The sequence below is a fragment of the Salmo salar genome, chromosome ssa08 (assembly GCF_905237065.1).
Source record: "Salmo salar chromosome ssa08, Ssal_v3.1, whole genome shotgun sequence".
Taxonomy (NCBI): domain Eukaryota; kingdom Metazoa; phylum Chordata; class Actinopteri; order Salmoniformes; family Salmonidae; genus Salmo; species Salmo salar.
Genome location: NC_059449.1, coordinates 1,436,624 through 1,462,500, shown reverse-complemented (window position 1 = coordinate 1,462,500; position 25,877 = coordinate 1,436,624). Strand labels below are relative to the sequence as shown.

The 25,877-nt window shown below is 43.1% G+C and overlaps 1 protein-coding gene across 2 annotated transcripts in view; it reads right to left on the bottom strand.

Annotated features, from left to right (window-relative positions):
• The window catches only part of LOC106610021 (tripartite motif-containing protein 2), a 65,716-nt gene extending 55,520 nt beyond the window's left edge, over nucleotides 1-10,196 (bottom strand). Inside the window, exon 1 of one of the 2 annotated variants that reach the window (XM_014209123.2) lies at nucleotides 10,113-10,196. The gene's annotated coding sequence lies outside the window, so the exon portion shown is untranslated. Of the gene's footprint in view, nucleotides 1-5,080; nucleotides 5,261-10,112 lie in introns of those variants that run through there. The other variant, XM_014209125.2, reaches the window with a different exon arrangement.
• Nucleotides 10,197-25,877: the final 15,681 nt, after the last annotated feature.

Genomic DNA, 25,877 nt, shown 5'->3' with positions numbered 1-25,877 from the left:
TTGGGCGGGATAGTGATGCAATTACAAAACCCAATTAGAAATGACCTATCATTTAGCACAAGACAGGTGCATCCTGTTTCCATTGACCATTGAGATGTTTCTATAATTTGATTGGAGTCCACCTGTGGTAAATTCCATTGATTGGACATGATTTGGAAAGGCACACACCTATCTATATAGGGTCCCACAGTTGACAGTGCATGTCAGAGCAAAAACCAAGCCTTGAGGTCTGTAGAGCTCCGAAACAGTATTGTGTCGAGGCACAGATCTGATGGAGGCCACTGTGTCCGCAAGAACACAGTGGCCTCCATCATTCGTAAATGGAAGAATGGAACCACCAAGACTCTTCCTAGAGCTGGCCGCCCGGCCAAACTGAGCAATCGGGGGAGAAAGGCCTTGGTCAGGGAGGTGACCAAGAACCCGATGGTCACTCTGACAGACCTATAGAGTTCCTCTGTGGAGATGGGAGAACCTTCCAGAAAGGCAATCTTTATGCTAGTGGCCAGATGGAAGCCACTCCTCAGTAAATGCACATGACAGCCCACATGGAGTTGGTCAAAAGGCACCTAAAGACTCTCTGGTCTGATGAAACCAAGATTAATCTCTTTAGCCTGAATGCCAAGCGTCAAGTCTGGAGGAAACCTGGCACATTCCCTACAGTGAAGCATGGTGGTGGCAGCATCATGCTGTAGGGATGTTTTTCAGCAGCAGGGACTGTGAGACTAGTCAGGATCAAGGCAAAGATGAGCGGAGCAAAGTACAGAGAGATCCTTGATGAAAACCTGCTCCATAGCGCTCAGGACCTCAGACTGGGACAAAGGTTCACCTTCCAACAGGACAACGACCCTAAGCACACAGCCAAGACAATGCAGGAGTGGCTTCGGGACATGTCTCTGAATGTCCTTGAGTGGCCCAGCCAGAACCCGATCGAACATCTCCGGAGAGACCTGAAAATTGCTGTGCAGCGACGCTCCCCATCCAACCTGACAGAGCTTGAGAGGATCTGCAGAGAAGAATGGGAGAAACTCCCCAAATACAGGTGTGCCAAGCTTGTAGCGTCATACCCAAGAAGACTCAAGGCTGTAATCGCTGCCAAAGGTGCCTCAACAAAGTACTGGGTAAAGGGTCTGAATACTTAAGTAAATGTAATATCAGTTTATTTGTTTTTATAAAAGTGCAAAAAATTATAAAAAACAGTTTTTGCTTTGTCGTTATGGGGTATTGTGTGTAGATTGATGAGGGAAAAAATAATGTAATACATTTTAGAATAAGGCTGTAACATCACAAAATGTGGAAGAAGTCAAGGGGTCTGAATACTTTCCGAAGGCACTGTACATTCAAAATAACTTAACCTCATGAGCTTGGTTCAACTGTTGTATCCCCTTCAGAACCCAAAATAAAAGCTTGTTTTACTCCAATGTTTGTAAACAAAATAAATGTAAACAAACACTGCATAGCGTCAAAACATGGTTAAAACTACTTTTGATATCATGGATGGTCAGTCCTTGCATCCATACTTCCGTTTATGAATTTGAGAGTGATTACATTTCTCCTGCCCCATCCCTCAGCTTTTTTAATCGAATTGGGCATGCAGTACGCGCACCATGCGCTCTCACCACTGGTGTCCCCCAGGGCTCTGTTCTAGGCCCTCTCCTATTCTCGCTATACACCAAGTCACTTGGCTCTGTCATATCCTCACATGACCTCTCCTATCATTGCTATGCAGACGACACACAATTAATCTTCTCCTTTCCCCCTTCTGATAACCAGGCGGCGAATCGCATCTCTGCATGTCTGTCAGACATATCAGTGTGGATGACGGATCACCAGCTCAAGCTGAACCTCGGCAAGACGGAGCTGCTCTTCCTCCCGGGGAAGGACTGCCCGTTCCATGATCTCGCCATCACGGTTGACAACTCCCTTGTGTCCTCCTCCCAGAGTGCTAAGAACCTTGGCGTGATCCTGGACAACACCCTGTCGTTCTCCACTAACATCAAGGCGGTGACCCGATCCTGTAGGTTCATGCTCTACAACATTTGCAGAGTACGACCCTGCCTCACACAGGAAGCGGCGCAGGTCCTAATCCAGGCACTTGTCATCTCCCGTCTGGATTACTGCAACTCGCTGTTGGCTGGGCTCCCTGCCTGTGCCATTAAACCCCTACAACTCATCCAGAACGCCGCAGCCCGTCTGGTGTTCAACCTTCCCAAGTTCTCTCACGTCACCCCGCTCCTCCGCTCTCTCCACTGGCTTCCAGTTGAAGCTCGCATCCGCTACAAGACCATGGTGATTGCCTACGGAGCTGTGAAGGGAACGGCACCTCCATACCTTCAGGCTCTGATCAGGCCCTACACCCAAACAAGGGCACTGCGTTCATCCACCACTGGCCTGTTGGCCCCCCTACCTCTGAGGAAGCACAGTTCCCGCTCAGCCCAGTCAAAACTGTTCGCTGCTCTGGCACCCCAATGGTGGAACAAGCTCCCTCACGATGCCAGGACAGCGGAGTCAATCACCACCTTCCGGAGACACCTGAAACCCCACCTCTTTAAGGAATACCTAGGATAGGATAAAGTAATCCTTCTAACCCCCCCCTTAAAAGATTTAGATGCACTATTGTAAAGTGGTTGTTCCACTGGATATCACAAGGTGAATGCACCATTTTGTAAGTCGCTCTGGATAAGAGCGTCTGCTAAATGACTTAAATGTAATGTAAATGTAATGTAATGTACGCTTTGTAATTGTTTCACTGCTGATCGTCCCTTTAAATCTATTATGTTGAAATTGTTGCTTAATTGTTAGGATAATCCTCATCTGGGCTATCTATACCTTGGTGTTTTCATCTCAATTTGTCAGTTCAATGTGTGTTTATTGTTGGAAAGGGTGCGTTGAGTCCCCACCCCCGCTCTGTGCGTGGACGCACACACACACACACACACACACACACACACACACACACACACACACACCTAAAGCATCCACTGGGCCCACACATTAGGGATGGAATGATGAGGGATTATGGAGATATAGGGAGGGGAAGGCGGATGGTAGAGGTCCATCTCATCCTCACACTCCCACTGCCCTCAAGTATATTAAGACCATCTCCCACCCACAGCTATAAAGCAATGCTTTGGTCATTGCGGTTTAAACCAAAAGGCATCATGATGCTATTAGGTGTTGTTACGTAATGCCATGGCAGCCATGTTTGTGCCTGCTGGGCAATGTTAACCCCTAGCAGTTCAGGGAATGTTCTGAATGCTCAATATACTGCATCTCTTCTCCCACTCCCTGGCAGTCAGAGGAACATAGCTATATACCGGTATGCATGCTTTACTGAGAAGAATACTCTAACATTGAGTACAAAGAACAGTAGGCAATGTCGAACATTGTTTTTCCCCTTTGCTGGCTGTGTATATGGGTGAAGGCCTGTCTTTTTGAAAAGCGGTTTGTCCATGACAATAACATGGACAAAAGGGGATGTGCTTCAGAATGGTACTCCTTCAGTGGCTCACACTCACTCTACACATCTAGCGACAGCACTGTCTGAGGCTAGCAGACATGGCAATGAGAAGCATCTTTGCACATCTGTCAACCAGAGTCAGATACACTTCCCAATTCAGCCCTCACTGAGCAGTCAGCCATACCATGAAATACACTGCATCTGTGAGACTGAGAAGCAGTACTGTTAAAGGATAACTTTACTGAAAAACTGTCTTTTGGTATTTTGTTCATTAGTCCACTGTTAATACCATCTCCCAAAACAGTGCATGTCAGCAGTAAATGTTTTCAAGATAGAGCACGTTCAGTTCAGAGCAAAAACTGTGATGGGTTTTGCATGTTTTCAAGTTTTTGATGCAAACTCAATCACAAATGTATTAGCTAAATGCAAATAAAAAGGCTAAACGTTTCAGAGCTAACATGAACACAGTATAATCCACTTGGCTCAATATCAACTATCAGTAATATCAGAAAGATATAAAGAAAACAGTTCATGGAACAATAAGAAGAAAACAGGCAAATAAAAAATTATTTCATAAGATGAAATACAAAGCAGACCTCAACAAAATAGTTAATTCATTCCCAAATATATTCTAAGCAAGATGAACTCCCATGAAAATGTGAAATAATCATTAAAATTGCATATTCAATTCCAATTATACTCTGGATGGAATTTGATTGTATCGCATCATAATCCACTGAAGATTTCAGGGCTTGACTTGTTACAGAGCCCCACGCCCATTGTAGCCCATAGCTGCCCACAACTGTCTGCATGATGAACAGTGAACCAGTGCAACAGCCAGATATCAAGTTTCATCACCACAGCAATCAATACATAGGCCGTGTCCCAAATGGCACTCTTCCCAATATAGTGCACTAGTTTTGACCAGAGCCCATATGGCTCTGGGCAAAAGTAATGCACTATATAGGGACTATGGTGCCATTTGGGATACACATACACACTCACAGCCCTCCTCCTATCAATGTATCATCAGTGTCTGGTTTCCTCGCATGGACGTTAGTCTACAGCCTGACCATGCTGATAAAACTCAACACACGCACGCACTCACAATGGGAGAACAACTGCAAGTGACAAACAAAAATACTGTAGACGAATGCACACACACACACGTGCTAAGTGTACACACAGTAAAATCTAAGTTCAACATTCAGCCACCACACCATCGCTCATAGTGTTGTGATAGGAAGTTCCCATTCAAGAAAATGATTCCAGTAATATTTCAAGAGATAAGGTATTTGAGTGAAATGAGGAAGTCAACTATGGTTCTTTCCCTTGACATTGTATGTCTCTAGTCAACTCATTATCTCTGACTGTTTGTCCTAGAGGGGCAGACCTACAGAGACACACACTTAGTGACATTACATGTAGACTTCACACACACACACACTCACCCAACTATCACCCCAAAGGAGACATCATGCAGATAATACAACATCCTCCCTTCTTCATTTCTCTCTGTCAATGTCCCCTTTTCCCCCCCTCTCTCATCTCTCTTTTTTCCCTTTCACCATCTCACTCTCTTTTTCCATACTCCCTTCTCCAAACCCAGAAAACACCACTTACTTGAACTCCATGTCTGTTCTGTTTCTGTCGCCTCTCTTCCCTCTCGGTATGTGAGAACGTCCACACACATCTCCCTGTCACATAAACCCTCTTATCTCTGTGTGTATGTGAGGGAGCGTGTGTGTGTGAGAGAGGCTGGAGTTGTTACAATAAAGCAAACAGACTAACAGAAAAGCCACCAGCTGAACGCAGAAGTAGGGGGAGGGGCCCCGCTGTCAGGGGAGAGGCACTGACCAATCACAGAGCTCAGTGAGGCTTGGGGGCAACCACGTGTGTGTGTGTATGGCTTGTAGCCCCACAGGGCCAGAGGCGTCAAAGGCAGAAAACAATAGACTTCACTAGTTAAGGAGGGAGAGAGGAAGGGATGTGTAAAAAGAGGAGAGGAGAGGGGGAAACAAACAGGACATGCCGGAAGCCACTGTCGATTTGAATGTCATGTTTTAGAAAAGCATGTTTTGCATAAAGGGATGATATTTGTATTTACAATGGTGTTTGTGTTTTATACTCACTCTGCAGGTGAAAATGACAGTCAAGCTTTTTATTTCAGTTCTATTCAATCCAAGGTAAAAGTACTATGATACCGTACATAATACATGCATTTTCATAAGATGTAGAACCAGTACGGTAACCTATTTCACATAAATGTATGTATATAGTACAGTACTGAATGAATCAGGCACCTTTAACTGGTTTAAACTTCAGGACTCCTACATAACGTCCCTGATGAGGAATGGGGGTAAAAACATCACTCTCCATTTGCCCTCAAAACCAAACAAACGGTCGTTGAGTTCTCCCCCATTACGGTTTCTTGGTCTTCTCCACACCTCTGATGGTTGGCAAACCATTCACTAACCAGAAATTTGGATTTTTATTATGGGGGTCTATGCATAGATTGATGAGGGGGAAAAAAATATTTAATCCATTTCAGAATAAGGCTGTAACGTAACAAAATGTGGAAAAAGTCAAGGGTCTATGGAGACACAGGTATACTATGACATTTTTTACATTTTAGTCATTTAGCAGACGCTCTTATCCAGAGCGACTTACAGTAGTGAATGCATACATTTCATTTTCATTTCATACATTTTTTTTTTTGTACTGGCCCCCCGTGGGAATCGAACCCACAACCCTGGTGTTGCAAACACCATGCTCTACCAACTGAGCCACAGGGAAGCTATGACCTATTAGCATCACCATGACATTGCCATAACCAGGACAGACCTACAATAACATACACAGTTAATGTTTAGCTCATTTTTATTTTATTTTATTTGTCAGGGACCATGCACAAGAACTGTATTTCATCAGATGTAGCCAAATTGCTCATTTCTATCTGTGGTCCCGGGAAACCATAAAACATCATGACATCCCAGAATACAGCGTATAATGTGTACTTAAGCACATTGGGAGAAAGTGTACTTGGTTGACTCAACAGAGGTGTGTATACAGCCTAGCTAGCCTCTGTGTTAATAGATAGTAGAAGGGCTTCTTTACGGAAGACAAACATACACTTACTGGGATACAACAGCAGGTGTGAAAGATAGAAATAGTTGAGTGATCATGGTGTACAAGGTGTATCTAAATAGTCTAAATATAGCCTCCTCTCCTCATCTCCTTTCCTTCATCTACACTGACATGAAATGACTAGGCGGGCAAAAGCTAAATCTGGGTGGACATTCACCATATTGATTGGAGATTAGTACAAAATAAGGGCAGGAAACAAGGAGAGGAATCCACAGACTAGTGAGACCAACACCTCGAATCACCCTTCACATACAAAAAAGAATCCCCATTTTAACCTCAACCATGATGTGGATGGAACATTATCTGATCAGGATTCAGTGGTTAGGAGCCACTTCAATGGATGCAAGTTCACATATGTTGGCCTCAGCTGAAGATGAGATAAGTGAAGGGAGTTGATCTAAATCTGCTTGGAGAGAGAGAGAAACAGAGGCTCCGTCCCAAATGACACCCTATTCCCTATATAGCGCACTACTTTTGACCAGAGCCCATTTGGGGCGCAGGCAGAGAGCTTACATGCTATTTTTATTTATTTGTATTTATTTCACCTTTATTTAACCAGGTAGGCAAGTTGAGAACAAGTTCTCATTTACAATTGCGACCTGGCCAAGATAAAGCGGAGTTGGTTTTTGGTATTTGAGTCGGTGAGTGTGTGTATCGGTATTTGCATGTGTGAATGTGTATGTTTGTGTCTAATTTATGAGCGTGTGTGTGTGTGCTGCAACCAATTACCTCCAGCTAGTCACCCCACATTGACAACCCCCAGCCAGAACCAGCCTGGCTTCCAGCAGCAACCATTGCCATCGACCCACATCCTCACACGGGTCACTATATGTCAAAGGATACCAGTGTTGTAAGCCTTTAGGGCCCACAGGCTGTGTCCAAACTGGATAAGTCAATAAGTGGTCAACTGTCCAGTAGCCGAGCCACTACAAACAATCAATACTGCCATGATTGAGAGGCAAGGGTATATTGCCACACCGTAGCATGGTTTGAGCAACATGTATGAAAAATAGTGATACCCACTGCATGCAATAGAGAGATTAACCTAGACACTAAGTCTTATTGACCTCTCCAATGTGTGTGTGTGTGTGTCACTTTTAGATCTGATGAGTGGATAATGTGAATAAGCAATATGTCATTTAGCTAACCAGAAGTCTATGCAGCGCTATTACAACTTCCTTATGCCCATCCGTTCCTTAAAATCAACAAGGGCCCATATAATAGAGTGAACTACATAGTGACTGGTACCTTCCCTCTGACTATATATACACGTAGCAGTGTTTCTCAATACATTCTTGGAGAGAACCGCCAGGGTTGCAAATGTTTTGTTCTAGCCCAGTACTAACTCAACTAATCACCATGCTCTTGATGAAGTTAATTAGGTGTGTTAATACTAGAAAATAACAAGCCTGCACCCCCTGGGTATTACCACCCTTAATCCTAACCTTAACCATTAATGGAGAAAAAGTTAAACTGACCCTAGATCAGTGTCTAAGGGCAACTTCTCCCTACTCCTGAAATGAGAAACACTGCATATACAATCTCCCCAAAATACAACATATGTAGGCCATGAGAAGAGCAAAACAATCCCTCTGGTCCAGCTCTGGGGCTGCACTGCACTGGTGCAGTAGTGGAGCAACGCACATCCTGCTAACATACTGTGGCACCCGTCCCACGCTATTTCCTGTTTCTGAGAAATAGTTACTGCATTGAGCCACTGATGTCACAGGGAGGACTTTGCCACAGTGTGATGGGTAGCCATCCAAGAAAAAAAGATGGGGAGAGAGGGGGGTTAGAGGGAGAAAGAGAGCGAGAGAGTGGTTACTCTCCCGCTCTCTTATTGTTAGAATCCAGAAAAGAGCCATTCAATTCTACAACCAGCTGAAAGGAAGCGATTCCCAAACCTTCCATAACAAAGCCCTCACCTACAGAGAGATGAACCTAGAGAAAAGTCCCCTCAGCAAGCTGGTCCTGGGGCTCTGTTCACAAACAAACAGACCCCACAGAGCCCCAGGACAACAACACAATTAGACCCAACCAAATCATGAAAAAATTACTTGACACATTGGAAAGAACTAACCAAAAAACAAAGCAAACAGGAATGATATTTGGCTCTAAACAGAGAGTACACAGTGGCAGAATTCCTGACTACTGTGACTGACCCAAAATTAAGGAAAGCTTTGACTATGTACAGATTCAGTGAGCATAGCCTTGCTATTGAGAGAAACCGCCGTAGGCAGACCTGGCTATGGAAACTGAGCTGCACTTCCTAACCTCCTGCCAAATGTATGACCATATTGGGGACACATATTTCCCTCAGATTACACAGACCTACAAAGAATATGAAAACAAATCCAATTTTGATAAACTCCCATATCTATTAGGTGAAATATCACAGTGTGCAAACACAGCAGTAATATTTGTGACCTGTTGCCACAAGAGAAGGGCAACCAGTGGAGCACAAACACCATTGTAAATACAACCCATATTTATCTGTCTATTTATTTTCCCTTTCTTACTTAAACTATTTGCACTTTGTTACATTGTACATAGCCAGTAATATAACATGTGAAATGTCTATTCTTTTGAAACGTATTGTTTTCTGTTAATTTCAGACTGTTTATTTCACTTTTGTTTGTTATCTATTCCACTTGCTTTGGCAATGTAAACGTGTTTCCCATGCCAATAAATCCCTTTGAATTGAGAGAGGCAGAGCAAGAGAGATGAAAAGAGAGAGAGAGAGGAGTGTTTTATGTAAAAAGACTTTACAGTGCGTTCACTGACACAATCTCTTTAGAGGAACTGAGAGAGGAGTGTTTTGAGGAAAAGGAATGTAAATTGAATGACTGTATGAAGCCGTTGCTGAAGCAACGTTATTACCAAAGTAATACCAAAGTACAGTATGAATGGAAGAATGCCTGGATTTCTTACAAACTTCATGAATGAGTCTAAATGAAAGAAAACAGGAAATGAGATAGTAGTACGTGCAACCACAGACATACCATCTTATCCAGCAACCGACAATGCCCGAGTAGTGAAATAAGTAAGCTGAAGGCATCACATTTTATGACCATTGCAAGTAAAACGATTCAACAAAAACAAGGCGTACAAAAAATGATAACCTAAAATGCTTACATAGCATTAATCCAGCGCAGGCCTACATACTCCAGTCCTGTCCTGGGGCTGTATGGATCAAGCATCTCAGAGTAGGAGTGCTGATTTATTAAATATATTATATATATTAAATCAAACAAGACTGCATGACACGCATTGCTTTCTTGTGCTGATAAAGCAAGTGACGAGAGTAACTGAAACAATGAAACAACATTTCAACATATGCAACGGAAACAATCTTCGGGCAATAACGCATGTGTCCCATGCATGCGCTCTAGACTACATGCATCGTTTGATAAAACGAATTGCAATAATTTACAATAACGCACCAAACAACGAACACATTGAACAGATCTCAGAGTACCCCTCCAAGAATAACTTGAGAAATACTCACATTTTGTCAGTCAGTATGCTCAGGGCAATATTTACGAGAGAGAAGCAAAAACTGTGCGCCCTCTGCCTTCTCTGTCAATTTCAGTAGAAATGAAGCAGTTGGTTGAATCTAAACTGCAGCATTAAAGACATATCTGATCTGACAAAAAAAGTGAGGCAGGGAGGCAATGCCAGTAAAATACACACATTCATTAACCCAATCAGCTTTAAAACGCTATCAATATTACATTCATTGGATGGTCACAGAAGATGTACAAAAATAAACTAACTATTTTTAAATCATTATTCAAGTGCATGCTGCTTTTGTGATTTCATTTTTTTTGGTGACAGGGTGGAGAATTTCCTGTTTTGTTTGTTTTCTATTTTATTTTAACATACACATATTTAGATGATCAATATTATATACACAACCAGTCAAAAGGTTTAGAACAGTTATAGTCATTCCAGGGTTATTCTTTATTTTTACTATTTAATACATTGTAGAATAATAGTGAAGACATCAAAACTATGAAACACGCATATGGAATCATGTAGTAACCAAAAAAGTTTTAACCTTTATGGCTAGGGGGCAGTATTTTCACGGCTGGATAAAAAACATACCCGATTTAATCTGGTTACCACTCCTACCCAGTAACTAGAATATGCATATACTTATTACATATGGATAGAAAACACCCTAAAGTTTCTAAAACTGTTTGAATGGTGTCTGTGAGTATAACAGAACTCATTTGGCAGGCAAAAACCTGACAAGGTTTCAGGCAGGAAGTGGCCTGTCTGACAAGGTGTCGTTCTTCTTGTCTCTGTTTATTGAAGAGTGAGGATCTTAGCTGTCCCGTGACACTTCCTACGGCTGCCATAGGGTCTCAGAAGGCGGTAAAAAGCTGAATCGTGGCTTTGCAGGCTCTGGCTGAAAAAAAAGTAGCGCGTTTGGGTAGTGGCTGGTTACAGTACTGTGAGACTCAGGCTCGTGCCCGCGTCGACCGAAAGCTTTGTTTACTTTCCTCTGTTTAGCTAAAAGGAGATTCCTGGTCGGAATATTATCGCTTTTTACGAGAAAAATGGCATAAAAATGGATTTTAAACAGCGGTTGACATGCTTCGAAGTACGGTAATGGAATATTGAGATTTTTTTGTCACGAATTGCGCCATGCGCACGACCCTGATTTACCATTTCAGATAGTGTCTGGGACGCACGAACAAAACGCCGCTATTCGGATATAACGATGGATTATTTTGGACCAAACCAACATTTGTTATTGAAGTAGCAGTCCTGGGAGTGCATTCTGACGAAGACAACAAAAGGTAATCAAACTTTTATAATAGTAAACCTGATATTGGTGAGTGCTAAACTTGCCGGGTGTCTAAATAGCTAGCCCGTGATGCCTGGGCTATGTACTTAGAATATTGCAAAATGTGCTTTCACCAAAAGCTATTTTAAAATCGGACATATCGAGTGCATAGAGGAGTTCTGTATCTATAATTCTTAAAATAATTGTTATGCTTTTTGTGAACGTTTATCGTGAGTAATTTAGTAAATTCTTAGTGAATTCGCCAGAAGTTTGCAGGGGGTATGCTAGTTCTGAACGTCACATGCTAATGTAAAAAGCTGGTTTTTGATATAAATATGAACTTGATTGAACAAAACATGCATGTATTGTATAACATAATGTCCTAGGGTTGTCATCTGATGAAGATCATCAAAGGTTAGTGCTGCATTTAGCTGTCTTCTGGGTTTTTGTGACATTATATGCTAGCTTGAAAAATGGGTGTCTGATTATTTCTGGCTTGGTACTCTGCTGACATAATCTAATGTTTTGCTTTCGTTGTAAAGCCTTTTTGAAATCGGACAGTGTGGTTAGATAAAGGAGAGTCTTATCTTTAAAATGCTGTGAAATAGTCATATTTTTGAAAAATTGAAGTTTTTGTATTTTTGAGGAATTTGTAATTCGCGCCACGCCTATCATTGGATATTGGAGCAGGTGTTCCGCTAGCGGAACGTCTAGATGCAAGAGGTTAAACAAATCAAAATATATATTTTTTCTTAGTGAATTTACATTTATGAATATGAAATTTTGCAATTAGCACTATTTGATTCATGAGGTAAAATTGTTTTTCCTTTACCCTTTTTAGAGTTAAGGAAACCAAGCAGCACATTCTCCCACAAAAAAAACAAAAGTAATCAAGAATACTAACAATTATAAAACTATTTCAATAGGATACCTGATAATTAACAATATTTAAAGTTTAGAGACAGAACTCTTCAGTATTCTACAGATACACTAAATATTCTATCCATATACTGTCCATAATGTCTGCACATCCCATCAGACATACAATTGAAGTCGGAAGTTGACATACACCTTAGCCCAATACATTTAAACTCAGTTTTTCACAATTCAGACATTTAAATCTAGTAGGTCAGTTAGGACCACCACTTCATTTTAAGAATGTGAAATGTCAGAATAATAGTAGAGAGAATGATTTATTTCAGCTTTTGTTTCTTTCATCACAGTCCCATTTGGTAGCATTGCCTTTAAATTGTTTAACTTGGGTCAAACGTTTCGGGTAGCTTTCCACAAGCTTCCCACAATAAGTTGGGTGAATTTTGGCCCATTCCCCTGACAGAGCTGGTGTAACTGAGTCAGGTTTGTAGGCCTCCTTGCTCACACATGCTTTTTCAGCTCTGCCCACACATTTTCTATGGGATTGAGGTCAGGGCTTTGTGATGGCCTCTCCAATACCTTGACTTTGTTGTCATTCCAACTTTGGAACAATGCTTGGGGTCATTGTCCATTTGGAAGACCCATTTGCGACCAAGCTTTAACTTCCTGACTGATGTCTTGAGATGTTGCTTCAATATATCCACATAATGTTCCTTCCTCATGATGCCATCTATTCTGTGAAGGGCACCGGTCCCTCCTGCAGCAAAGCACCCCCACAACATGATGCTGCCATCCCCGTGCTTCACGGTTGGGATGGTGTTCTTCGGCCAAACTGTTCTATTTTTGTTTCATCAGACCAGAGGACATTTCTCCAAAAAGTACGATCTTTGTCCCCATGTGCAGTTGCAAACCGTTGTCTGGCTTTTTTATGGTGGTTTTGGAGCAGTGGCTTTTTCCTTGCTGAGCGGCCTTTCAGGTTATGTCAATATAGGACTTGTTTTACTGTGGATATAGATACTTTTGTACCCGTTTTCCTCCAGCATCTTCACAAGGTCCTTTGCTGTTGTTCTGGGATTGATTTGTACTTTTCGCACCAAAGTACGTTCATCTCTAGGAGACAGAACGCGTCTCCTTCCTGAGCGGTATGACGGCTGCGTGGTCCCATGGTGTTTATACTTGCGTACTATTGTTTGTACAGATGAACGTGGTACCTTCAGGCATTTGGCAATTGCTCCCAAGGATGAACTGGTGGCTCAGGAAAGACTTGGCTTAGTAGCGTATCACTTTGGATGATTCCCCAATTATTTTTAATGAATCTTTTAATGTTCTCTGCTTCAGGGCTGTATTTTGTAACAAAATACACTCTCTCTGATGCATCACGAGGCACTCACCTTCGCAACAAGTTCTCTCTGTCAAGTAATCCAGCCCTTATACCTGCATCTTTCAGGACCTGAACGCTGTAGCCCCGATTCAAGAAGCGATTCTCCAATTCAGCAGATTTGACACTATAGTCTGTTTCCTGATCGCAAATTCTGCGGACTCTTTAGAATTGGCCATATGGAATATTCTCTTTTAGCCTTTTGGGGTGAAAGCTGTCTGCCCTCAGAATGGTATTCCCATCTGTAGGCTTCCTAAAGATTGATGTGTGCAAACAACCTTTGTCATTTTTACTGATGTCGAGGTCCAAAAAATAAATGTTATCCTTGCTGTACTCCATAGTTAGTTTGATGTTAGGGTTAATGCTGTTAAGGTATTGGTGGAAGGAAATAAGTTCATCTTCTGAGCCTTACCAAAAAAGGCAATCATCATCAATATAGCGTCCCCACCATATAATCCGGTCAAAGAAATGGTTATTAGAAGGATCCAAAATGAATTCATTTTCCCATTTACCCAAGTGATACGCTACTACGCCAAGTCTTTCCTGAGCCACCAGTCATAAGCTTTAAGAGATGTCCTACCCTAAAGGACAAATTAGTCCACAGTTATCTTCCGGGTGACTCTCAAAAAACTTGGCTTGGCCACAAACCCAAGGGCTCTTTTAAATGTAACCAGTGCAACCATTGCAGAAATATTGCACAGAAAAAGTATTTTGTTGATACAGCTTCCAAAATGGAGTATTACGTCAAGCATTTCATTAATTGCAAAACCACTCATGTCATCTATAGATTAGAATGTCCACAGTGCAAGGTGTTCTACATTGGACGGACAAAGAGACGCCTTCAAGATTGCCTAGCGGAACACAAGTACGCCATACGGGTAGGCAATGAAGACTACCCCATGGCAAGGCATTACAAGTCCTTACACCATGGCAACCCTGCCTCCCTACAAGCTATGGGTATTGATCATATCCCGGCCTCTATTAGAAAAGGGGACCGTCTTAAACAGTTAAACCAAAGGGAAAGTTTTTGGATTTACAAACTACCCGGGTTTAAATGAAGATATGGATTTCTCACCCTTCCTGTAGGGTTGTGATGGGTCCATTTGCTGTCATCTAGTGGACATTTTGCTCAATTGCCCTCAGCTATGTTTAGACTCTTGTTGTTCATGTTTTGCTGTGTTATAGTGTACTATGGAATATATTGCTTTCTTATTCTTGACACTTCTCCCAGCCATATTTAAGGTTAGAACTACCTTTCTAACTGTTCTGATACTTCTAGCTTGGAGTTACATTTTTATGATAACATAGCTACAGTATTTCACTTTAAAGTGTGTATAGTATTGCTTACTAGGTGTGTCCAATCAATTTTAACCACTCCCTCTTCAAATTAGGGTTAATTGGAAAAGCTGTTAAAAAGAGAACATTGTATTATTTCTTTGTACTCCCTGACGAAGGCCATGCAGCCGAAACACGTCGGATTTTAAAAACATTGTTTCTATTGAACATGCCATACTAATAAAGGCATTTTAATCTATTATATGAAGAGTGCCTTGGTCCTCCTTTCTTTTTGATGACCAACTCACCCCTTTTACCAAAGAGCACCTTCTGTCTACCAACATTTACTATTGTGTACCTTAGTAGCGCTTCCCTCCCTCCTCTTTCTACTATGGTACCTTCAGGCATTTGGAAATTCCCAAGGATGAACCAGACTTTTTTTTGCTATTTCTTTTCTGAGTTCTTGGCTGATTTCTTTTGATTTTCCCATGATGTCAAGCAAAAAGGCACTGAGTTTGAAGGTAGGCCTTGAAATACATCCACAGGTAAACCTCCAATTGACTCAAATTATGTCAATTAGTCTATCAGAAGCCATGACATAATTTTCTGGAATTGTCAAGGCTGTGTAAAGTCACAGTCAACTTAGTGTATGTAAACTTCTGACCCACTGGAATTGTGATACAGTGAATTATAAATGAAATAATCTGTCTGTAAACAATTGTTGGAAAAATGACTTGTGTCATGCACAAAGTAGATGTCCTAACTGACTTGCCAAAACTATAGTTTGTTAACAAGAAGTTTGTGGTGTAGTTGAAAAACAAGTTTTAATGACGCCAACCTAAGTGTATGCAAACTTCCGACTTCAACTGTACATAACACAGGTGTATTTCTATTAATAATAACTGATAGAAAGCAGGCATATCAATGGATATAGGATAGAAATAAATAATACAATTGTTGTTTTTTCACAACTGGAAAACTAATGGGCAACAGTTACCATCTTTTTTGACTCAATCTCCCCAAGTCCTGGAGTAAAGGAGTAGCCAGATGTGGAGGTCCTGGTCTGTCCTGATTCTCCCTTCTGATAAGTCTCCAGCGTCAACATTTCTAAGCAAACAAAAACAGGGAGAAGGGAGAATCTGTAGACTGAGATAGAATAACATACTCTTTGCCAGAATTCAGCCAGCCTTCACAAGACCATAACATATGCAAATATGTCCCCTTTTGTGTTTTACACCTCCAGCAGAGGAATTACATTTTCTGAGGGTATGTAATTCAGTTTCACTGGCATATAGTACATTCTATAGATGGTCTTAAACTGCAGTAATTTACGTCTGCGATTATATGAACATGACAGTGCATTCAAACATATCTGTATAAATTCATCATTATCAATAGCCTCTACCAGGTCTTCCTCACATTTTTTGTATTACATGTTTTGTGTCATCGGGAAAAGCCTCTGTCAACACTTGAGAAAGTTTGGAACACAACTTTGGAGGTTTGTCAGACTGCCTTAAAATAGTTTCAATCTTTGAAGCATCTGACTTGCCCAGTGTTTACTGCACAGAGAGAATAGGGTGTTGTATCTGCAAAAATTCCCTGGTTTCCTGACCCTGCGGAGACCCCTGTCACTATCTGACCCTTCTAAGATGAGGCATGACAAAGAGAGAGGCATGACCTTGGTGTACATTTATACATTATATTATCCAAGAATATAATTAATGGTTCAATTATTTACATGATTCCAAGATCCCAGACTGTAGCTTTAAGCTTAAGCTGCTGTCCTGTAGCTAGTGTAGGGCTACCCATCAACTCAAGATGTAACATTCACTGATATTGTTAATATACTGCAAAATTCACCTGAGCTCCTTAGACTGGATTTCCCTGGCTGTCTGACCCTGCTGGGACACCTGTCACCATATGATCCTGCTGAACATAGTCTTTTGTAATCATTTAGGCAGGTTACCTTCGCTTCCTTGGGCACAGGGACTATGGTGGTCTGCTTGAAACATGTAGGTATTACAGAGGTTGAAAATGTCAGTGGGAGGTTGAAAATGTTAGTGAAGACACTTGCCAGTTAGTCCGCGCATGCTTTGAGTACACGTCCTGGTAATCCGTCTGGTCCCGCAGCTTTGTGATTGTTGACCTGTTTAAAGGTCTTGCTCACATCGGCTACCGAGAGCATTATCACATAGTAGTCCGGAACAGCTGGAGCTCTCATGCATGCTTCAGTGTTGCTTGCCTTGAAGTGAGCATAAAAAGTGTTTAGCTTGTCTGGTAGGCTCGCGCCACTGGGCAGCTCGGGGCTGGGTTTCCCTTTGTAATCCGTAATAGTTTTCAAGCACTGCCACATCCGAAGAGCATCAGAGCCGGTGTAGTAGGATTCAATCTTAATGCTGTATTGACGCTTTGCCTGTTTGATGGTTCGTCTGAGGGCATAGCGGGATTTCTTATATGCATCCGCATTAGTGTCCGCTCTTTGAAAGCGGCAGCTCCATGGCTTCTGGTTGGGATATGTACGTATGGTCACTGTGGGGACGACGTCGTCAATATACTTATTGATTGAAGCCGATGACTGAGATGGTATACTCCTCAATGCCATTGGATGAATCCCGGAACATATTCCACTCTGTGCTAGCAAAACTGTCCTGTAGCATAGCATCCGTGTCATCTGATCCCTTCTGTATTGAGCGAGTCACTGGTACTTCCTGCTTTAGTTTTTGCTTGTAAGCAGGAATCAGGAGGATAGAATTATGGTCAGATTTGCCAAATGGAGGGCGGGTGAGAGCTTTGTATGCATCTTTGTGTGTGGAGGAAAGGTAGTCTAGAGTTATTTTTCTTCTGGTTGCACATGTGACATGCTGGTAGAAATTTGGTAAAATTGATTTAAGTTTGCCTGCATTAAAGTCCCTGGCCACTAGGAGCGCCACTTCTGGATGAGCATTTTCTTGTTTGCTTATGGCCTTATACAGCTGGTTGAGTGCAGTCTTAGTGCCAGCATCGGTTTGTGGTGGTAAATAGACGGCTACGAATAATATAGATGAGAACTCTCTTGGTAGATAGTGTGGGCTAAAGCTTATCATAAGGTACTCTACCTCAGGCGAGCAATATCTCAATACTTTTTTAATAATAGACATTGCACACCAGCTGTTATTGACAAATAGACACACACCCTTGTCCCTCGTCTTACCAGACGTAGCTTCTCTGTCCTGCCGATGCATGGAAAATCCCACCAGCTCTATATTATCTGTGTCGTCGTTCAACCACACTCGGTGAAACATAAAATATTACAGGATAATCTTGATCGTAGATCATCCATTTTATTTTACAATGATTGCACGTTGGTCAATAGAACCGATGGCAGTGTGGGATTACTCACTCGCCTACGAATTCTCAGAAGGCAGCCTGACCTCCGTCTCCTTTTTCTACATCTTTTCTTCATGCAAATGACAGGGATTTGGGCCCGTTCCCGAGAAAGCAGTGTATCCTTCGTATCGGACTCATTAAAGAAAACATATTCTTCCAGTTCGAGGTGAGTAATCGCTGTTCTAATTCCCAGAAGTTATTTTTGGTTATAAGAGACAGTAGCAGCAACATTATGTACAAAACATTTTTTTTACAAACAACGTGAAAATACTAACAAAATAGCACCGTTGGTTAGGAGCACGTAAAACAGCAGGCATCCCCTCCGGCACAATTCCTATGTAGATGGCATAACATGGCATAAGTCATGGCAAAATGTGTAGAATTGCAGGAAATTAGCTTTAAAATGTCCAAATAATCTCTCCACCTCATGGCACAATAGGTAGAATTGCAGGAAATTAGCTTTAAGCTACAAAAAAATATCTTTGCCCCATGGCAAAATGAGTAGAAGTGCATGAAATGTGTTATAAAATTGCTAAATGTTTTCTCCACCCCATGGCAAAACGTGTAGAACTGCAGGAAATGTACTTTAAAACATACAATTTTCTCTCCACTGGGCATTTTTATGTCTCTGCATGCAGTTTTAAGATAGTGGAAGGGCATTTCTTGAGCAATTGCTAATAGGGTTCCTATAGTCATTGCGCTAATGCTATTAACAACGGCTCTGATAAATACCTTCAACTACCTACAAACTGTAACCAGAGACATAAAAATGGTATCCATCTGACAATGGCCAAAATGTCACACTGTCCCTTTAAGGTAACCATCTAGTGCAATAGCGTGCAACTGCAGCCTGCAATTCTGGGCGTTCCTGCATGTGGGTATTCCTGCATCTGCAGCTATGCAGACCCCACCCCGCCTCGAGCATCCAATTGGTTCCATCATAAACACACCTCCCCTCGAGCATCCCATTGGTTCCTGCATGATCACCACCCCGTGACCTATGATCTCTTAATCCAGCCCTGTGCCTGACAGTTGATATTTTTCAGAAATATGCCTATGTGTACACTACTTTGATATGCATCAATTAGGATTAAGAAGTGAGTATATGCAGTGGCATCATTGGCCTGGCCTTTCAGGATTTTATCCCCGGCTGTTTTTGTCTTCTTCTTTGTTACGCTTTTACGGCGGACTACATCCAAAAAGTTGCATTGCAGCCACCTACAGTTTGGGATGAAAATAAAAGATCCCAAAAGACAAAAAATTTGGTGGATAGAAATATTCACACTGACCACCAGAAAGACACTGAACATGCTCCTTGCCTGTACTGTTAAAAAATCAATAATCTATACCTGATCCCTTCACAGGCTCAGAAGCCTGGGAGGGCGGCACATCTTCCGTCGCCAAAAACCCCTGTAACTCTTCTGCTGTGAATTCCTGAAACCCCAAATAATTTCCTGCCGCAGCCACAATGATGCCCAACTTCTTTGACTTCCTTGCTACTCTAACCGTGCAATTTATCACAGTTGCAATGTGCGCCACAAAATCCCTTTCTTTACATACATGTCTGGTTCTCTTAGCTGACAAACATTCACTATGGTCTGTTGTGCATCCACAACCATCTCTTCAACACTAGAGCCACTTTCTCTCTCAATTCTTTTGATTGCCTCTGCATAGGAGATCCAATTGACTGCCCTAACTTTAGCCACCTCAACCTTCTTCACCCTTACAGAGCACTCCACGAACTCTGCATCATGATCCCCACCACATGGCCATTCTTCACTCCGATCTTTTGCATACTCCTTCCATCTGCACACATTTGAAACATGACCAAAAGCACTTATGCTGTACCTCATATACTGTATCCTAGCATAACATGCATAGGGAGGTATTCACTATCAAAAAACAACAGCACCGACAAACTTTCTTCCTTTCCTCCCTTCACCATGCAGGTCAGGCGACGGACCCTAACCACACCTGGGAATTTCATCACAAGGATTTCCTCCTTTATTTCCACTGACACCCCTGAAATGACTCCCTTAACAGGTGCTCTAATCTGGAGGTCGAAGCACGACACATCAGATGTCCCAACTCTCGTGATGCCCACTGCCTTCTTCCTTTGTTCCTCAGACACAAAATGAATCAGGACAAGCCCACTCCTGGTCACTCTGATTGATCCCACTTTTCCCAACACAAGATTCACCTTCTTCGAGACCCCAAATGGATCTCCCAGATTCACCTCGTCATAAAAAAATTGCATCCCAACAAGAAACAAATCGTTGTCCGACATACACTTATCATCCCCTTCAGCTTTCAACACTTTTTCCATTCCTTGATTTTATACTACTGTTCTCCAATCTTCTTCTCCAACTCCACCCAACTCACTTCTCGTTTCACTCGCAACATCCACTTCCGCAATGATGTTTTGATCCAGTTATTTAACCTTTTACTGCAGTGGGCTAAATCAAGGTCACACAGTGTTTCTTGGAAGTCTTAAACAAATCCACTTTGAAACAAAAGTATACACCTTACACACATGGTTATGGGCTTAAACAAAGAAGACATGTACCATGTCATAGTTAAAATGTATTACATTTTGAGTTTGCATCCCAATATTATACTTTATATACATCACAGAAGACTGAAATATAACAAAACCGTTTGACATAAACAGCTGATTTTGGGCGTTTTTCTTTTTTATAATGTTGATTAATTATGAAATTATGAAAAATATTAATAACATTCCACCCATGAGGCCACTAGAGGGCGATTTGGTAATGTGACTGAAGGAAAGTGTTCAGTTTGGCTCATTGCACAGGACAGAGTCTGTTTGAAGTTGTTGAGTGTTTTTTGATAATACACTGTAGATGTATGTAGATGAGTGTTCCAGAGTAGAGAGGTGCACAATAGCAACTGGAATTGAGTACTGGCAGTGTCTGTTGTGGAAGGGGCAAGTTACCTGAATAATATCTAATCTCTCAATATTCTAATCTTTCAATGTTCATTTCAAAGTGCGCCAAATTCATGCATTTAGCTGTTGAAATTATTTTTTTATTTGCAGGGGGAGAATGTCCCTGGAAGCCCCTACTGGCTGTGGGCTAAGCCCCCAATGTCTTAAAATCCTAGAAACACCCCTGAGTATAGATAATACCCACTGAAAAAAGTGGGAATGCGGTGTACACCCGTTTACAACCCCCACTACACCACTGCTAACTCCTGAGTCCTACAGGCTCGTGTCTCTCAGCTCCAGCTGTTTCAGTTCTGAGTTGGGTGAATGCAGAAGTGTGGCCAGATCTGCACAGCTACCCTTAATCAGACCACACTGACCTAGGCTGCTGTAGGAAGGCAGTTAAAAGAAGCGCATGATAACTCAAGATCATCAAGATAGTTGCCATCAAATAAAAAGTGTTCTTGGAAACAGGCTATTACCATTGTGTGTGCAATGGTAATAGCCTGTTTCCAAGAACACTTTTTATTTGATAACTGTGCCAGCAGTGTTCTTGTCACAGAAGTTGTCATGGAGAGAAGAGGACCAAGGCGCAGCGGGATTGTGGACACTCATGTTTATTAAATAAAACACGTAAAGCATCCACTTGAAAAAAACAATAAACAGTACTTACAACAGCAACAGTCTTGCAGGCACATACAATGCAGTGCAAGGACAACCACCCACAACCCCAAAGAAAAACACACACACCTATATAGGACTTCCAATCAAAGGCAACTCAACACACCTGCCTTCAATTGGAAGTCCCAATCACCAACACATTTAACAAACACAAACCACCTGCCACATCCTGACCAAGACTAACACAATTACGCCCTCTGCTGGTCAGGACGTGACAGTACCCCCCCCTCAAGGTGCAGACCCCGGGATGCACCTAAAAAAAGAAAAACACAAGAAAATCCCCAATACCCCAACAAAACCAACAAACAATAACCCCTAAACAATAAGGGAGGGAAGGAAGGGTGGCTGCCGTCACCGACGGCACTGTGCTACACCCTCCCTCCCCAACCCACCTATCCTGGAGGTGGCTCAGGTGCAGGACGTGGACCTTGCTCCACCTTCGGCGTCGCCCACTTCGGTGGCACTGCTAGCTGCGCCGGGCAGACGGACCACTCGGGCTGGGCCGGATGACAGGAGGGCCACTCGGGCTGGGCCGGAGGACAGGAGGGCCACTCGGGCTGGGCCGGAGGACAAGAGGGCCACTCGGGCTGGGCCGGAGGACAAGAGGGCCACTCGGGCTGGGCCGGAGGGCAGGAGGACCACTCGGGCTGATCCTGACTGACGGGCCGCTCTGGCAGCTCCGGGCAGTCGGGCCGCTCTGGTAGTTCCGGGCAGTCGGGCCGCTCGGGCATCTCCGGGCAGTCGGCCGCTCGGGCATCTCCGGGCGACTTACGACTGGCGGGCGGCTCCGGGCGACTTACGACTGGCTCCGGGCGACTTACGACTGGCGGGCGGCTCACGACTGGCGGGCGGCTCCGGGCGACTTACGACTGGCGGGCGGCTCCGGGCGACTTACGACTGGCGGGCGGCTCCGGGCGACTTACGACTGGCGGGCGGCTCCGGGCGACTTACGACTGGCGGGCGGCTCCGGGCGACTTACGACTGGCGGGCGGCTCTGGGCGACTTACGACTGGCGGGCGGCTCCGGGCGACTTACGACTGGCGGGCGGCTCCGGGCGACTCTTGACTGGCGGGCGGCTCTGGTGACTCTTGACTGGCGGGCGGCTCTGGTGACTCTTGACTGGCGAGGCTGGGCTGACGCACTAGACTCCTGATGCGTGGGGCTGGTACTGGACGTGCCAGCCTGGAGACATGCAACTCAATGCTAGTGTGTTTAGCGGGAAACACCGGACCGTAGAGGCGCACTGGCGGTCTTGAGCGCAGGGTTGGCATCACCCCTTCAGGCTCGATGCTCACACTCCCCTGGCACATGCGGGGCGCTGGTACTGCGCTTACCGGCCTGAAAATGCCATGCCTCACCACAGCACCTACCCCAAAGCACGGGACCTGTCCAGTGTGTTTTCTTCCAAAAAGGGTACGGGGAGCTGGCCTGGGGCTCCAATCTCGCCCCGCCAAACAGCCCTTGTGCCCCCCCCAAAACAATTCTTGGGGCTGCCTCTCGGGTTCCCTTAGCTCCCTTAACTTGTCCTCCCAGAATCGTCTTTCGTCCTGCCATGTCCATTCATCCACCCTGTTCTCCTGTGGCTTCCTCCTCTTCCGCTGCTTGGTCCTTTGGCAGCGGGATTGTGGACACTCATGTTTATTAAATAAAACACGTAAAGCATCCACTTGAAAAAAACAATAAACAGTACTTACAACAGCAACAGTCTTGCCTGCACATACAATGCAGTGCAAGGACAACCACCCACAACCCCAAAGAAAAACACACATACCTATATAGGACTTCCAATCAAAGGCAACTCAACACACCTGCCTTCAATTGGAAGTCCCAATCACCAACACAACATTTAACAAACACAAACCACCTGCCACATCCTGACCAAGACTAACAATTACGCCCTCTGCTGGTCAGGACGTGACAGTTCTGGATATTTAATTTCCTTTAAGGCCTATGTGAAATGGTAGAGTGTTACCGAAGAGTGGGAACAAAAGTGTGCACACGCAGTAGCTCTCTGGGACCGGAGTTAGAGAACCCTGTAGTAAAGGGTTTTGAGAGAAATCATACACGGTACTCTTCTGCCCTCTAGTACTTTATCCTAAACTCACTCTGATAAAATCAATTCTTCAACAGAATTATCAAGGCTGTTTTTTTCATCGCCAATGATAGTAGACAACAATATGTTGTAATATCATCAATCAATCCCACATATCATCATTCTCACGTATGAACCCTGGGTTGTGTTCAGTAGGATAAACCATAGCAAAATGAAAACAATTAACGTATTACTTACTTATTAAATATTGGACAAATTTAGGTAGTACCTCCCCGTTTCAAAACGTTTTCTCCCTACTGAACACGACCGTGGTCATTGGGTAGCTCTAAAGATTGCCAGACAACCGTTAGATATCAACAGAATACACAGCCATACACCTCAAGGTAGTAAAAGTGATCTATAGACACAATCACAGTCTGGAGTTGACTGATCTACACTCCTAGAAACAAAGGTTTAGATTTGTACTTACCTTTTAGTTATAGGTACATAATTGTACCCCAGTTCATACCTCAGTTTCTTCCTTATCTACAATGCCTTCGGAAAGTAGTCAGACCCCTTGACTTTTTCCACATTTTGTTACATTTACAGCCTTATTCTGAAATGGATTAAATCGTTTTTTCCCCTCATCAATCCACACACAATATCCCATAATGACAAAGCAAAAACAGGTTTTTAGAAATTTTTGCAAAGCAACAAAAAAACTCCCGGAAATATCACATTTACATAAGTATTCAGACGCTTTACTCAGGACTTTGTTGAAGCACCTTTGGCATCAATTACAGCCTCGAGTCTTCTTGGGTGTGACACTACAAGCTTGGCACACCTGTATTTGGGGAGTTTCTCCCATTATTCTCTGCAGATCCTCTCAAGCTCTGTCAGGTTGGTTGGGGAGCGTCATTGCACAGCTATTTTCAGGTCTCTTCAGAGATGTTCGATGTTGGAAAGTGAACCTTCGCCCCAGTCTGAGATCCTGAGCGCTCTGGAGCAGGTTTTCATCGAAGAGCTCTCTGTACTTTGCTCCGTTCATCTTTCCCTCGATCCTGACTAGTCTCCCAGTCCCTGCCGCTGAAAAACATCCCCACAGCATGATGCTGTCAGCAATCTTCACTGTAGGGATGGTGGCAGGTTTCTTCCAGACATGACGTTTGTCATTCAGGCCAAAGAGTTCAATCTTGTTTTCTTCAAACCAGAGAATCTTGTTTCTCATTGTTTGAGATTCTTTAGGTGCCTTTTGGAAGACTTTGTTCTTAACTGAATAGCCTAGTTAAATAAAGGTTAAATAAAAAATAAAACAAATTGTCAAACTCCAAGTGAGCTGTCATGTGCCTTTTACTGAGGAGTGCTTTCTATCTGGCCACACTACCATGAAGGCCTGATTGGTGGAGTGCTGCAGAGATGGTTATCCCATCTCCACATAGGAACTCTGGAGCGCTATCAGAGTGACCATCGGGTTCTTGGTCACCTCCCTGACCAAGACCCTTCTTCCCCGATTGCTCAGTTGGGCTGGGCGGCCAGCTCTAGGAAGAGTCTTGGTGGTTCCAAACTTGGTACACAATCCTGTCTCTGAGCACTATGGACAATTCCTTCGACCTCATGGCTTGATCTTTGCTCTGACATTCACTGTCAACTGTGAGACCTTATATAGACAGGTGTGTGCTTTTCCAAATCATGTCCAATCAATTGAATTTGATTCCAAACAAGTTGTAGAAACATCTCAAGGATAATCAATGGAAACAGGATGCACCTGAGCTCAATTTCAAGTCTCATAGCAAAGCGTCGGAATACTTATGTAAATAAGGTATTTTTTGTATTTTATTTGTAATAAATTTGCAAACATTTCTAAAAACCTGTTTTCTCTTTGTCGTTATGGGCTATTGTGTGTAGCTTGATGATGAAAATGTTTTATTT